Here is a 12,465-nt window from a genome sequence, read left to right on the forward strand (position 1 = left end):
AAAACTTTAGCTAGGAGGGGGTGATACTGAAATATAATTTTATTTTATTTACCTATATATTAAATTGTTGTATTTTATTCCAAGTTCAATTTCATTTAAATTGTATTTTATTCCAATCTCGTTTTAGATTGTTTTTATCGGATTTTAGTAATAATTTGTGTTTGGAACTCTGGACTTTGATATGGCCTTTGGGCTAATCAATACATTTTAACTCTAGCCCAGAATGGAGAATCACCTTAAAGAATAATCATTTGGGATGAGTGGCATGAGTATTATTTAAAAACTCCTTCAGTGAAGAAAATGAGATTGCAATAGTTAAGTATGGTGCATATGGTTTTACTTTATCCAATAAAACCACCTAATACTAACACCATTTTAAAAAGAATGAAATACAATTGATTACTTCACTATAAAATGCATAAGATCCTTTAGAGCACATTCGTAAGGATATGTGCACAGCACACACATACCAGTGGTGGGTTCCGGATCCCGTTGCAACTGGTACGGTGTAACAGGGCCCAGTGTCCACCCCATGAACATACACAGCACACACGCACGTGCAAAGCGCACGCATTTGGGTGGGTTTCAACCGGTATGGAGCGGTACGGCCTTAACGGATCATGAAATTTACCGTGCTTCCCGTACCCGTTAGTCAGGAGGCGCTGTACCAGAACTCCCTCCCCTCGTTCGCTCTTTCACTCACCCCGCCCATTCGCACCATGCTGCCGAAAAGTTCTCAGAAGAAGAACTAGAAGAAGAAAGAACTGGTGAGTGGCTGGGGTGGGGGAGAGGATGTTGGGGAAGAGGGAAGAGGCAGAGGGGCCGCTGGAAGAGTGTGTACCTGTGCAGAGGCTGTGAGTTTTAAAAATGCCTGAGTGAATCCAGGAAGAGGGAAGAGGCAGAGGGGCTGGAAGTGTGTGTGCTGTGCACAGGCTGTGGGACTAGAACTCACAGTCTTCCAGTTTCTAATCTGGCGCCCTAGCCAGAAAGGGTGCCACTTCCTTTGCTAAGAGGGATGCCGCAATAAGGGTTGTTGTAGAATGTTGAAACTGTAGATAAGTGTTTCTCAAATTTGAGAAACACTTATCTACAGTTTCAACATTCTACAACAATCCTTAAGAAGTGTGGACTTCAATTCCCAGATTTCTGGCTGAGGAATTCTGGGAGTTGAAGTCCACAAGTTTGAAAAACATTGCTGTAGATGGGAATGTACTATTGCAAGCTGCAGGTGGATGGGAGGAATGGGATGCCCTGAATGCTGTCCTCTGTTAAAAGCAAAACAAAGTTCATATATATTACATTTATATGCTCCCAGCAACTATTTTCCTTTTTTGTGGTGGTCAATGTTTCCATACACAATGTTTATGTTTAGCTAAATGGAACTGAATTGTTTTGCATTGGTAGTGTTGGTAATATGTAAGGTGACCAACTTTTTTACAATGAAAAGGAGGACAAAACATGTTCTATTGTCCAAAATGCTAAGGTGACCAACTTTTTTACAATGAAAAGGAGGACAGATAAATTGGGGAAAAAAATATCGCAAATAAAAGAAATATTTTATTCATTGCAACAATAATACACTAAAAAATGATATATGCATTGGTCGCATTGGTGGATGATCTCTGGAGGGCCAGAGATGGGGGCTGCTCCTCCATCCTGATCCTATTAGACCTCTCGGCGGCTTTTGATACCATCGACCATGGTATCCTATTGCATCGACTGGACGGGTTGGGGGTGAGGGGCACCATTTTGTGGTGGTTCTCCTCCTACCTCTCTGGCCGAGCGCAATTTGTATTGCCAGGGGCCAGAGGTCGACCTCGAGGCCGCTCACTTGTGGGGTGCCACAAGGGTCAGTCTTCTTGCCTCTCCTGTTCAATGCATATATGAAGCCGCTGGGCGAGATCATTCATGGGTTTGGGGTAGATTACCATCTGTACGCGGATGACACCCAGCTGTACATCTCTACCCCAAACCACCCCAACGATGCCATCGAAGTGATGTCCCGGTGTCTGGAAGCCGTACGGATCTGGATGGGAAGTAACAGACTCAGGCTCAACCTGTCCAAGACCGAGTGGCTGTGGCTACCGGCGCCCCAGTTCAACCAGCTCACTCCATCACTGGCCATTGGGGGTGAACATCTGGCCCCCGTGGATCGGGTACGCAATTTGGGCATCCTTCTAGATACCCAGCTATCAATGGACGACCATGTGACAGCCGTGGCCAGGGGGGCGTTTCACCAGGTTCGCCTGGTGCGCCAATTGCGTCCTCTATTGAACCGGAGTGCCCTTCGCACAGTCACTCATGTGCTTGTGACGTCCCGGCTAGACTACTGCAACGCGCTCTAAATAGGGCTCCCCGTGAGATGCACCCGAAGTTGGTTCAGAATGCGGCCGCGCGGGTAGTTTCGGGAGTCTTTAGATACTCCCACGTAACACCTCTCCTGCGCGAGCTACACTGGCTGCCTGTGGCTTTTCGGGTGCGTTTCAAGGTGTTGATTATCATCTTCAAAGTGCTCCATGGCACAGGACCTAGCTATTTGCGGGATCGTATCCTGCCCCATACATCCCTTCGGCCGATTCGGTCACACAGAGCGGGACTCCTCCGGGTGCCGTCCACTAGGCTGTGCCAGCAGGCGACACTCAGGGGAAGGGCCTTCTCTGTGATGGGCCCGACCCTCTGGAATGACCTTCCCCCTGACATTAGAACGTCTACGGACCTCCGCTCCTTCCGCCGGAAACTCAAACCCACCTGTTTCACCTAGCTGGCCTGGCCTAATTCCAGCTTTCCCACCTCAGTTTGTATTTTTAAATTTTATGGTTTGGTTTTAAGGTTTAAGTTTTTAATTCTTATAAATTTGTACAGGGGATATTTAATTCAATTTTAGTTATGTATATTATCGAGTGTATGGTTTTTTAAATTTGTACCTGTACACCGCCCTGAGTCCCTTCGGGGAGAGGGGGCGGTCTAGAAGTTTAATAAATTAAATTAAAAAACATTTGTAACATTTTATATTGTAATTATGCTTACATGCCTGTTAATTATTATTTAAATGAGTACTTTTCCATTGAATTAATATTTTTTGTCAATGTATCATCTTCTAACAATATATTGGAAATATCTGAACAAGAAATATCCTTCATATTGAATTTTACGGCAAGTGCTGCAGCTAGAGTATCAACATTCAATCTCAATTTCTCACTTGTCGAAAAATCATTGGCAATTGAAAAAAACTCTTTCAACTGCTGCATTAGTTCCAGGGCACCACAATGTAAATTGAACAAGTATAAATAAATGTTCACATGGAATATGTTCATTTTTGAAATGGCTGAAAATATCCACCCATCTTTTATCAATTTCAACATGTTGATTTTCCCATTGTATTAATTTTTCAGAATTTAAATATACATTCAGTCTTCTAATTTCTTCAAAGAGACAATTGTCGTTTATTTTAATGTCTAGCATTTCTTTAGATAAAAATTCAACACAAGATTCAATATCTGTTCAATATACTTGCGATGAAGTAAAAAAAACACCATTAAAAACTGTTTAATAAAACATGAATTGTACTTACCTCTGTATAATTGAATATTCACTGAGAAAGAAATAATTACCGTGAGTCATTCAACTGCAGACGTGCCGTGAGTCTACTGCGTGCGTATGTGCCATGTTGTGTTTCGGTAAGAAGTAAACAAAGGCACTTGCACGCGGCGCTCTCTCTCAAGGTCTCCCGTGCGGAGCGCATGCGTCTCATAATCGCGTCTTATACCGCACTATACCGAGTCTTGACGAATTGTCATGTCAAATACAAATACGTCACATAACGCGCAACAGATTAGTCTTCAAATATCGAAAAGGAGGACATGTAGGAGGACACTTTTCGAGGGAGGACAGAACTTACAAAAGAAGGACTGTCCTCCCTAAAGGAGGACGGTTGGTCACCTTAGTAATATGGGACAATCAGACAGAATTAATTTTCAACATGCCTGCCAATTCTGAGCCCCAAAGGTGGTTTTTTTTCCCAAATTTGTAAATTTAAGTGTGGAGTTCGCATGTGATTTATTTTAATGACACAATCTGGAAACGTCTGGCTTCTATATTGCCCCTGACCATTCCCACTATAAGGTTAGGTTAACACATTACCCTAATCCAAGCTGTTTTGTTAAGCTTTGGTTGAGAATGTTGTATGAATCTGCTGGATTTCTTATCACCTAACAGTTTCCTCACCTTTTTTCTATGGGGGAAAAAAAAAGTTTGGGTAGGTATGTATGCATGCAAACATGTTTTTCCCAACTTTGTTAAGAGGATTTTGCAAAGTGTTGAAGAGCTGCTTTCATTCAACAGAGCTATTTCTATCAAATTGCCCTTTGCAGCAGATTCACCAAATGAAGCCAAAATCACTTGAAGAAAATGTGAAGTATTTTAAATATTGCACATATCTGATGTTTTTTCAGCTGCTTCCGTAGTTGCTGCAGACAACCTACATGGCTCAACTTCACTTCCACATATAGTAAATATAGAGCCATAACAGGGTCAGGAACCTTGGGCTGCTACTCATGAATAACCATTTTGATAACCTCTCTAGCCATTGGAACATTTTCAGGAGGCAAAGCTAATGTTGCTTTGGGCTTCGTTCATGTTTGCCTCTCTCATTCTAATGGAATGTGCTATGATGATCCTAACAATCCAATCTGAATTTCAACTCAGTTCTCAACCCTCAGAATGTGGATTCAACAAAGGGCAGCCAATCTTGTTCCTTTGATCAAACTCTTCTTTTAAATTCTACGTGACAAGAACAGCTTAAAATATCCTGGTTATCAGGAAATGGAGGCCAGGCTAAACACAAAAATGTATTTTTTTTAAAAAAAAAAAAGCAAAAGAGGAGACTGCAAGATTATGAAAGCCACTTGTATTACCTCTATGGCACTGCATCTGACTATGCCTGCGTGTTCCTGCTGAGTTTGCTGAATTAACCAAAAATATTGCTAACAAGCCACACAGCTTTAACACAATGGAATGATGCTTGGAAATATATTGTGCCTTGCCTTCTCTGGCACACTGTCACAGTCAATGGTGTGTGGGGTTTGCCCATCACATAAACCAACAGACACCCAATAAAACCCATTGATCAGAAGCAACAAAGTTACACAACTTCACAAGTGCACTTTGGTGGTCATTTCTCAGCATAAATGCCAAGCCTGCCCTCACAAAACGGTAAGAGCAAAACTGAAAGCTTATTTTTTTATCAATTGTTTCGGATAAATTCTGTTGACACTGGAGCATGGCAGTTTCTGCATTTTCAGCACAATGTCTTTGTAGTTTGCTGGGCAATTTGGAAGCTGTGGTGCTTTCTTTGCTTTGTTCCTGCTACCTTTATCTTCAAAGAGAAGCAGAGAGGGTTTTTTTTAAAACAAAATAAGTAAAGTGAAAACTTTTGAAGTCTTCAGCTTGAATTTTGCTGGGTTAAATGCCTCTAAAGGTTTCCTATCCCTACTATTTTCATGTCCCCCTTCCCCCACCCCCAATAGAACCTATTCATAGTTATACCTATGAATTAATTTATTTTTGTATACGTATCTGCATATGCACATGTCCGTATATTTTGTAAGCTGCCCAGAGAGGCTTTTGGTGAGATGAACAACAAATAAATAAATAAATAAATAAATAAATAAATAAATAAATAAATAAATAAATAAATAAATAAATAAATATCCTTTACATTTACATTACATTTTTCAGGGTAGACAATGTTCTGCTTAGTGCATAAAAAAGGTGGAAAGTCAATAACCCAAAGAAATGCAGCAGCTAATAATTAAAACTAATTTCCATCAACCCCATTCAATTTACCTCTGGGTCCCTTTTGACTACTGCAAACTTCCTTGCTTCCAACACATCCATTTAACACTTCGTAAGTTGCCTTCTACTTTTGGAACTTCTCCAACTTTTTCTTCCTGAAGTCATTCGACTTTCATTCCTGCTTCTTTCGCTTCTTTCCTTTTCTTTTACTCCCACTTTAACCCAGGATGCAGCCTTCTCATTAACTCGGCCCTCAAAAAATGTCTCTCATTTCCAGTCTCTCAGCCCCCGCCTATCACTTCGCTAATTCTATCTCTTTCTTCTTTCAACTTAAACACTCAAATCAGTCATGCTTGTTATGGATTCATTCCTTTACTATGCATGAATAAACCACATATTCAAAACAAACACAACCTTTTCTAAGCAGATATTCAATTGCTCATTTTCTCATACATTCTTGGGTTATCAAACAGCCCAATTATTTATGTATTTATGTATCTATTTGATAATATCTTGCCTTGATCAAGTTAATCATTCAAAGTACTTTTTTAAAAAAATATTTTCCCTGGATAGCATTCATTCAGAATTGTACTTTTTTTTTTCCTGTCATAGATTTGCAGAGGAGGCATGGTGAACTAAACACATCTCCCAAGAAATGAAAATTATGATAGTAGTAAAGACCAATAAACCAATGAGTAGACTGGTTCTTTGAAACTTCTCTGGAGTTTACATCCGCAGTATTACTGTACATCTGTAGAATAACAGTTTCCTGCAGGTCTGAGAGGAAGGAATCAACTATCAACCACAGTGGAGCCTTTTAAAAGACACTGAATTTGCTAACCTCACTTTCTAATCACTTTTGGAAATTGCTTATTTAACTATACTAAGGCTATTAGAGATCTTCAGAACAAAAAGTTTGAAAAGCTACCTGGCAATTATATCTTCTTTCCTGAACAAAAGAAAAATCAACCACAAGTTCAAGAACTTAAGGAATTCAGACTAACTAGTGGTTAAGGTAAAAGGTAAAGGTTCCCCTCGCACATATATGCTAGTCGTTCCTGACTCTAGGGGATGGTGTTCATCTCCATTTAAAAGCCAAAGAGCCAGGGCTGTCCGAAGACATCTCCGTGGTCATGTGCCCAGCATGACTAAACTCTGAAGGCTCATAGAATGCTGTTACCTTCCCACCAAAGGTGGTTCCTATTTTTTCTACTTGCATTTTTACATGCTTTCAAACTGCTAGGTAGGCAGAAGCTGGGACAAGTAACAGGAGCTCACTCAGTTACATGGCACTAGGGATTCAAACTGCCAAATTGCTGACCTTTCTGATCAACAAGTTCAGCATGTGAGCCACTGTGGTTAAGGTACCAGGCCAAAAATTGGAGGACTAAGAGTTCTTGTCTCACCTTGGGCAGAAAACTAGATGGGTGACTTGGGCCAGTTACTGTCTCTAGCCCTAAGGTAGGGGAAATGGCATACCATTTCCAAAAAACTTTGGCAAGAAAACTGTGGAGACTTGTGTAGGCAGTCTCCAGGAGTCAACAAGACTCAAGGCCATGCATACACACACAATCATTATAATATAACAACCAGTTGTATCTTACATGACCACTAGCACATGCCAATGTCATTAATTTGTGTTGAAACAGAAATCTGAGGCTTACATATAATAGTTTTCCTAAAAGTCAAATAATGAAATGTGATTAACATTTGAACCAGTTACTACCACATTCTCCTAATTTCCTATCCAAAATTCTGAAAACAAAAGCTGATAAATGTCAAACATAATAGTTTCCTGATGTGAAGTCCCTATATTGTAAGAAATTGTCATCTGAGACATTTATATTTATAGTAGATTATTCATACATTTCATAAATCATAAGAAGCATCTATTGTACTTCATTGCCATCAATTTCACAATAGCAAGAAAGTTTATATTCCCCTTCCTGAATAAACAAAGGACAACTTGGCAAGTAATGTTAATAAATCAAAACTCTCCCGGTTCTTTGTTCATGGGCAAGCATAGGCATGAAACAAAAATAAATGTTTTGAGTTTGCTCACTGGAGAATAAATAACTTTAAATTAGGTATGCATGGAGAAAAAGGAAGAGACATTCCAGAAAGGCAAATACCAATGAACGAGATGTACTAGAATTGGGGGCTACTTGCTAGAAGTGACCTTTTCTGAACCCCAAAGTCTTGAAATAAGGCTGCATGCATGTTGCAATCAAGGTCGTAAGAAAACATGCAGAATATTTCATTAGAAATTGAATTCAGCTTTTTGATAATTATTATTTTTTCTTAAAGCAGATTCGTAGGCTATGTGGCCAGGGCTAGCTAGCAGGTCTCTGCTGCAAAAATCCAGAGGCACTTCACTGCCATTAACCAGGTTTTTGCAATCCTAGTTGTGCTCAATAGCAACTTTACTACCACATTATTAGTTAACCATAGTTTTATATGGGTAGTTAGTTAACCAAACTAACATAGATTTTTTTTCTAACTGGGGTCTCCCTCCAATGAAAAGAAATAATGCTGCTCTTAAAGTTTAATATATTTAGCTTCAGAGGGCATGCTGTAATTAATTCAGGAATGCCATAATTTAGAACTGTTACCATGACCCAAGAGCTTAAAAATAAAAAGGAAGTTTAAAAACAGGAAGTAAAAGGGAGAAAAATTACTTTGGGGCCTCTGGGAGTAGCTTTTATGGATGGTATAATTATTTCATTTTAGTGACAAAAGTGGGGGATGGATCCACCACAAGCAACGCAGGCCTTTCCTGCAGGCTTTGATAAAAGAGGACAGTCCACCTACATACATCCATAACTACATATACTGTACATGCATACATTCTTCCCTTCAGTCATGTCCAATTCTCTCTGGAGAAATCACTGCAGTTATCTTGGCAAGGTTTTTCCGAAGTGGTTGGCCATTACTTCTTCCTAGGGCTGAGAGAACGTAACTGGCCCAAGCTGGTTTCGTGCCCAAAGGGGCATGAAAACTCACAGTCTCCCAGTTTCTAGCCTGATGACCTTAACCACTATAGCAAATTGTCTTTTCTATTTATTTATTCATTCGGAAGGAAGGAAGGAAGGAAGGAAGGAAGGAAGGAAGGAAGGAAGGAAGGAAGGAAGGAATTGTGCATCAAAAAAAAGTGACTCTGGGCTGTGTGCATAATTTTTAAAAAGTCCAGATGCATAAAAAATATTACATACAATTAAATTTTTTAAAAAAGCAAAATGGCGAAAAAAAACCACGTAGGAGAGTACATTCCAAAGAATTATTATATAACCCCTAAGTAGGCTCCACTCTGTCATGGGATTCCCAGCCATGTTTTGAGGCCCTTCCAGAAAGCTAACAGGGTTGGTGCCAGCCTTATTTTGGCAGGAAAGATGTTCCACTGGGCGGGAACCATGTCAAAAAAGATTGTCCCTCCTAGGTCCTAGTTGACAAGTTATCCTGGCTGGCAGGACTTGCAACATACCTCTGCAGCTGGAACTTGTGGGATACCGTAAGTAGATATAACTAGGGAGAGGCAGTCCCTCAAATAACCTTCACTCCTGCCATCTGGGGCTTTGAAAATTGGGATTACGCTGCATTCGATTACATAAATACATGCAATTGGATGGACAACATTTATTCCAGGTTCTTTAATCTTTGTTAATCCAAAGTAAAACATTGATAAATCCACTAGATTTGGGGAGTCAATAAATTTAAATAAAAATTAAACAATAAAGCTTTAATTTCAGCCCAGAATATTTCAGAGGAAGAAACTAGGTGTGATGCTGAGACAGCAAGGTAAACTATAGTAAACTATAACCTTAGTTTCTTGTGTGAATTGTCATTGTGGTTTGTAAACTGTAGTTTACAGTTTAATGCAATGATCCCAGCCATTCTAATGTATTCAACCTAAAAATACCTGTAGTTATGTTTCTTTTTAGGATCTTTGGCCTGCCACACTTTTTATTAATTTCCTATGCTGTTTCATTAGTGTAGTTGTTGAGAGGGGGGAATAGAAAGGAGTAGATTTGTGGAATGTATTGTTGTCATTCTTTTATAGAAGCTCAAGGTCATCTTTTGTCTCCGCACCTCGACACCTGACCGGAAGCAGAGGGGTGTAGATGATGATTGGAACATGTGATGGATTTGTGGGTGTGGGGATAGATCATGAACTTTCACTTGGGGGGAATTCCAGGAAGAACATTAGAGTTGGAATTCCATAGACGTGCTAACTTGCCTGTATGAATAAATTGGACCTTTAAGGATGATTCTGCCTTGGTCTCTGATTGATTTCATGCATGGTATTTAGAACGCTGACAGCTTAAGCATGATGTGTGAACCAGGCTGTAGTTCAACCTTCTTGTACAAAATTCTATTTTGTACCTAGTGATTAGTATTCCTGATTTACATCAGTGTTTTAATATGGAGACAAGGTAGCAATCAAGGCAAGAGAAAAAAAAAGTTTCAAGTCTTAACAGCAGCCCAACAGCCCAAGACCATCCAAATCAGGGCTGTCAAACTCACGGCCCATGCGCCAGATGCATCATGCGCTGGCCATGCCCACGCCCGGTTTAGCAAAGGGAGGGGAAGTTCCAATATGTCATGTAATGACGTGCGTTTAACAGCCGTGCTATAAATGTTTAGCTACCCACAATACTAAGAACACATCTTATTATTTAGCAAAAGCTGGATGAGGTGTGGTTCTTCATTCCAGGTCTCATGAAACTTCAAGTGACTTAATCTTTTACGTTAGTTATTTTTTCAATGTATACCCTGATTTTCCACCCAAGTGAGTTGGGTTGGGCAGGGTGGAAGTGTTTGGGAATTTGATACTTGGTAGACCATTCCCATCCTTTTTTTATATAAGAAAGCTCTTTAATTTAGGAGCCCCAACCGATCTCCTTTTTTATTCCTTGTTCGAGAAAGTATAGAAATTTATTTTCTGTCTTGGATCCCAGATCCACAATCGTGTAACTTTTAAATGATCTTTTTACAGAAGAGAGAGGCAGTCTTACCCCAATTTTCTGCTGCAGCACTGGATTTCTTGTTGCCGTATCAAAAAGCCAGTGATCCCCTTCTCAATGAATCCTAATTCTGGAAATACTCCTTTGCATTGTGAAATTTCTAAAAAAATATCTGTCTTTGATAAGCAGATACCTTAATCATTAGTTGGTTTGCCCAAAATCCTAAACCCTAACATTTTATCTGGGATAAAAGTTAATGCAATATAGCACTTCACTTAAAAGATGTAAGAATTATTTATTCCATCAAGGTCTAAACATCCTGTTTCATAATTACAGACCATAGTGTTCAAGAGAGACTTACACTTGTACAATGCCTATAATTGTGCCAATTCAGAGGTCTAGATTTTGTCTGAGCCAATTATTAACTTAAGCAAACCTAACATGTTTCTTCTTTGTGCAAAGGTATCTGTAAATATTAGAGGTTTCTTAAGCATAGTCTACGAGAGTTTTTTTTTATGGCCAAAAATACATTCATTGCAATTGAATGAAAAAGGAAATATTGGCTTTACTTGTCCTCAGTGATGTGCGGTGAGGTTTATGGCTATGACACAGTGGTGGGTTTCAATTTTTTTTAGACTTGTGAACTTCAACTCCCAGAATTCCACAGCCAGGCATGCTCAGTTCTGATTTAAAGTGACAGCATTTGTTTTTCTCCTTTGCGAAAGAAGTTTGCTTTTTTCTTTTTCTTCTCCCTTCTCCTCCTTCCTCCCTCTCTCAAACACACACACACACACACACACACACACAGAAGTTGGACTATCTCTCCTACCCCCTTCCCTCTCTCTCACTCACTCTCTCTCAAACACACACACACAAAGTTGGATTGGAGGGAAGAGCACCAGCGAGGAGACCACAGGAACCTTTGTCCAAAGCCCCGCACCAGGAGGATGAAGTTTGAATTCCTCCTCCTCCCTCCGACCCACACGTACCTTTTCCAGCTGTTTCAGAGAGGATTTCAACTCTGCTCTTGCCTCAGGTCCTCTGAAGAAGCCCCGCCCAAACGCACGCCCTCTACTATGAGGCAGGAGAACTGCGTGCCTCACCTACGTCAGGAATTTTTAGGCTTTTAACCCTTGCTTAACTCTGCTTGAGTGATCATAAAACGCCTAAAGTCAGACTAGATGAGGCATGCAGTTCTCCTGCCTCATAGTACAGGGCGCTTTTTTAGAGGCTTTTTTACACAGTTAAGCAGAGTCATCCACGGTGAGGCAGCAACTAGCTCAGCCTGACCTCAGCTCTCGCCTTTTTCCTTTTACATTTTCTTTTCTTTTCAGGATGACAGTGGTGAGGCTGTGCCTCCCCTGCCTGCACGTCACTGCTTGTCCTACAATGAGATGTCATGCAACACAGCAGAGGGTCTCAAGAAAGGGTGGAGTCTTTGGTGAAAGAGTTTAAATACACATTGGATGATAATCTGTCAAGAATATTGTAATAGTAGATTCCTGCAATGGGCAAAGAAATCTAGATGATCTTTAAGATCCGGTCCAAACCTTGCATACTGACAAGTAGGTGCTCCTCAAGTAGGTGATCACTAATATTTATAAATGTGTCTTGACTATGGTAGAAACCATCAGGGCCTCTTTAGGGGTCAGTCATCCCATTTCCAGCATGCCTCTAGTACAGTGGTTCTCAACCTTCCCAATGCCGCGAT

The sequence above is a fragment of the Natrix helvetica genome, assembly GCF_964273705.1.
Source record: "Natrix helvetica genome assembly, chromosome: 2".
Lineage (NCBI taxonomy): Eukaryota > Metazoa > Chordata > Lepidosauria > Squamata > Natricidae > Natrix > Natrix helvetica.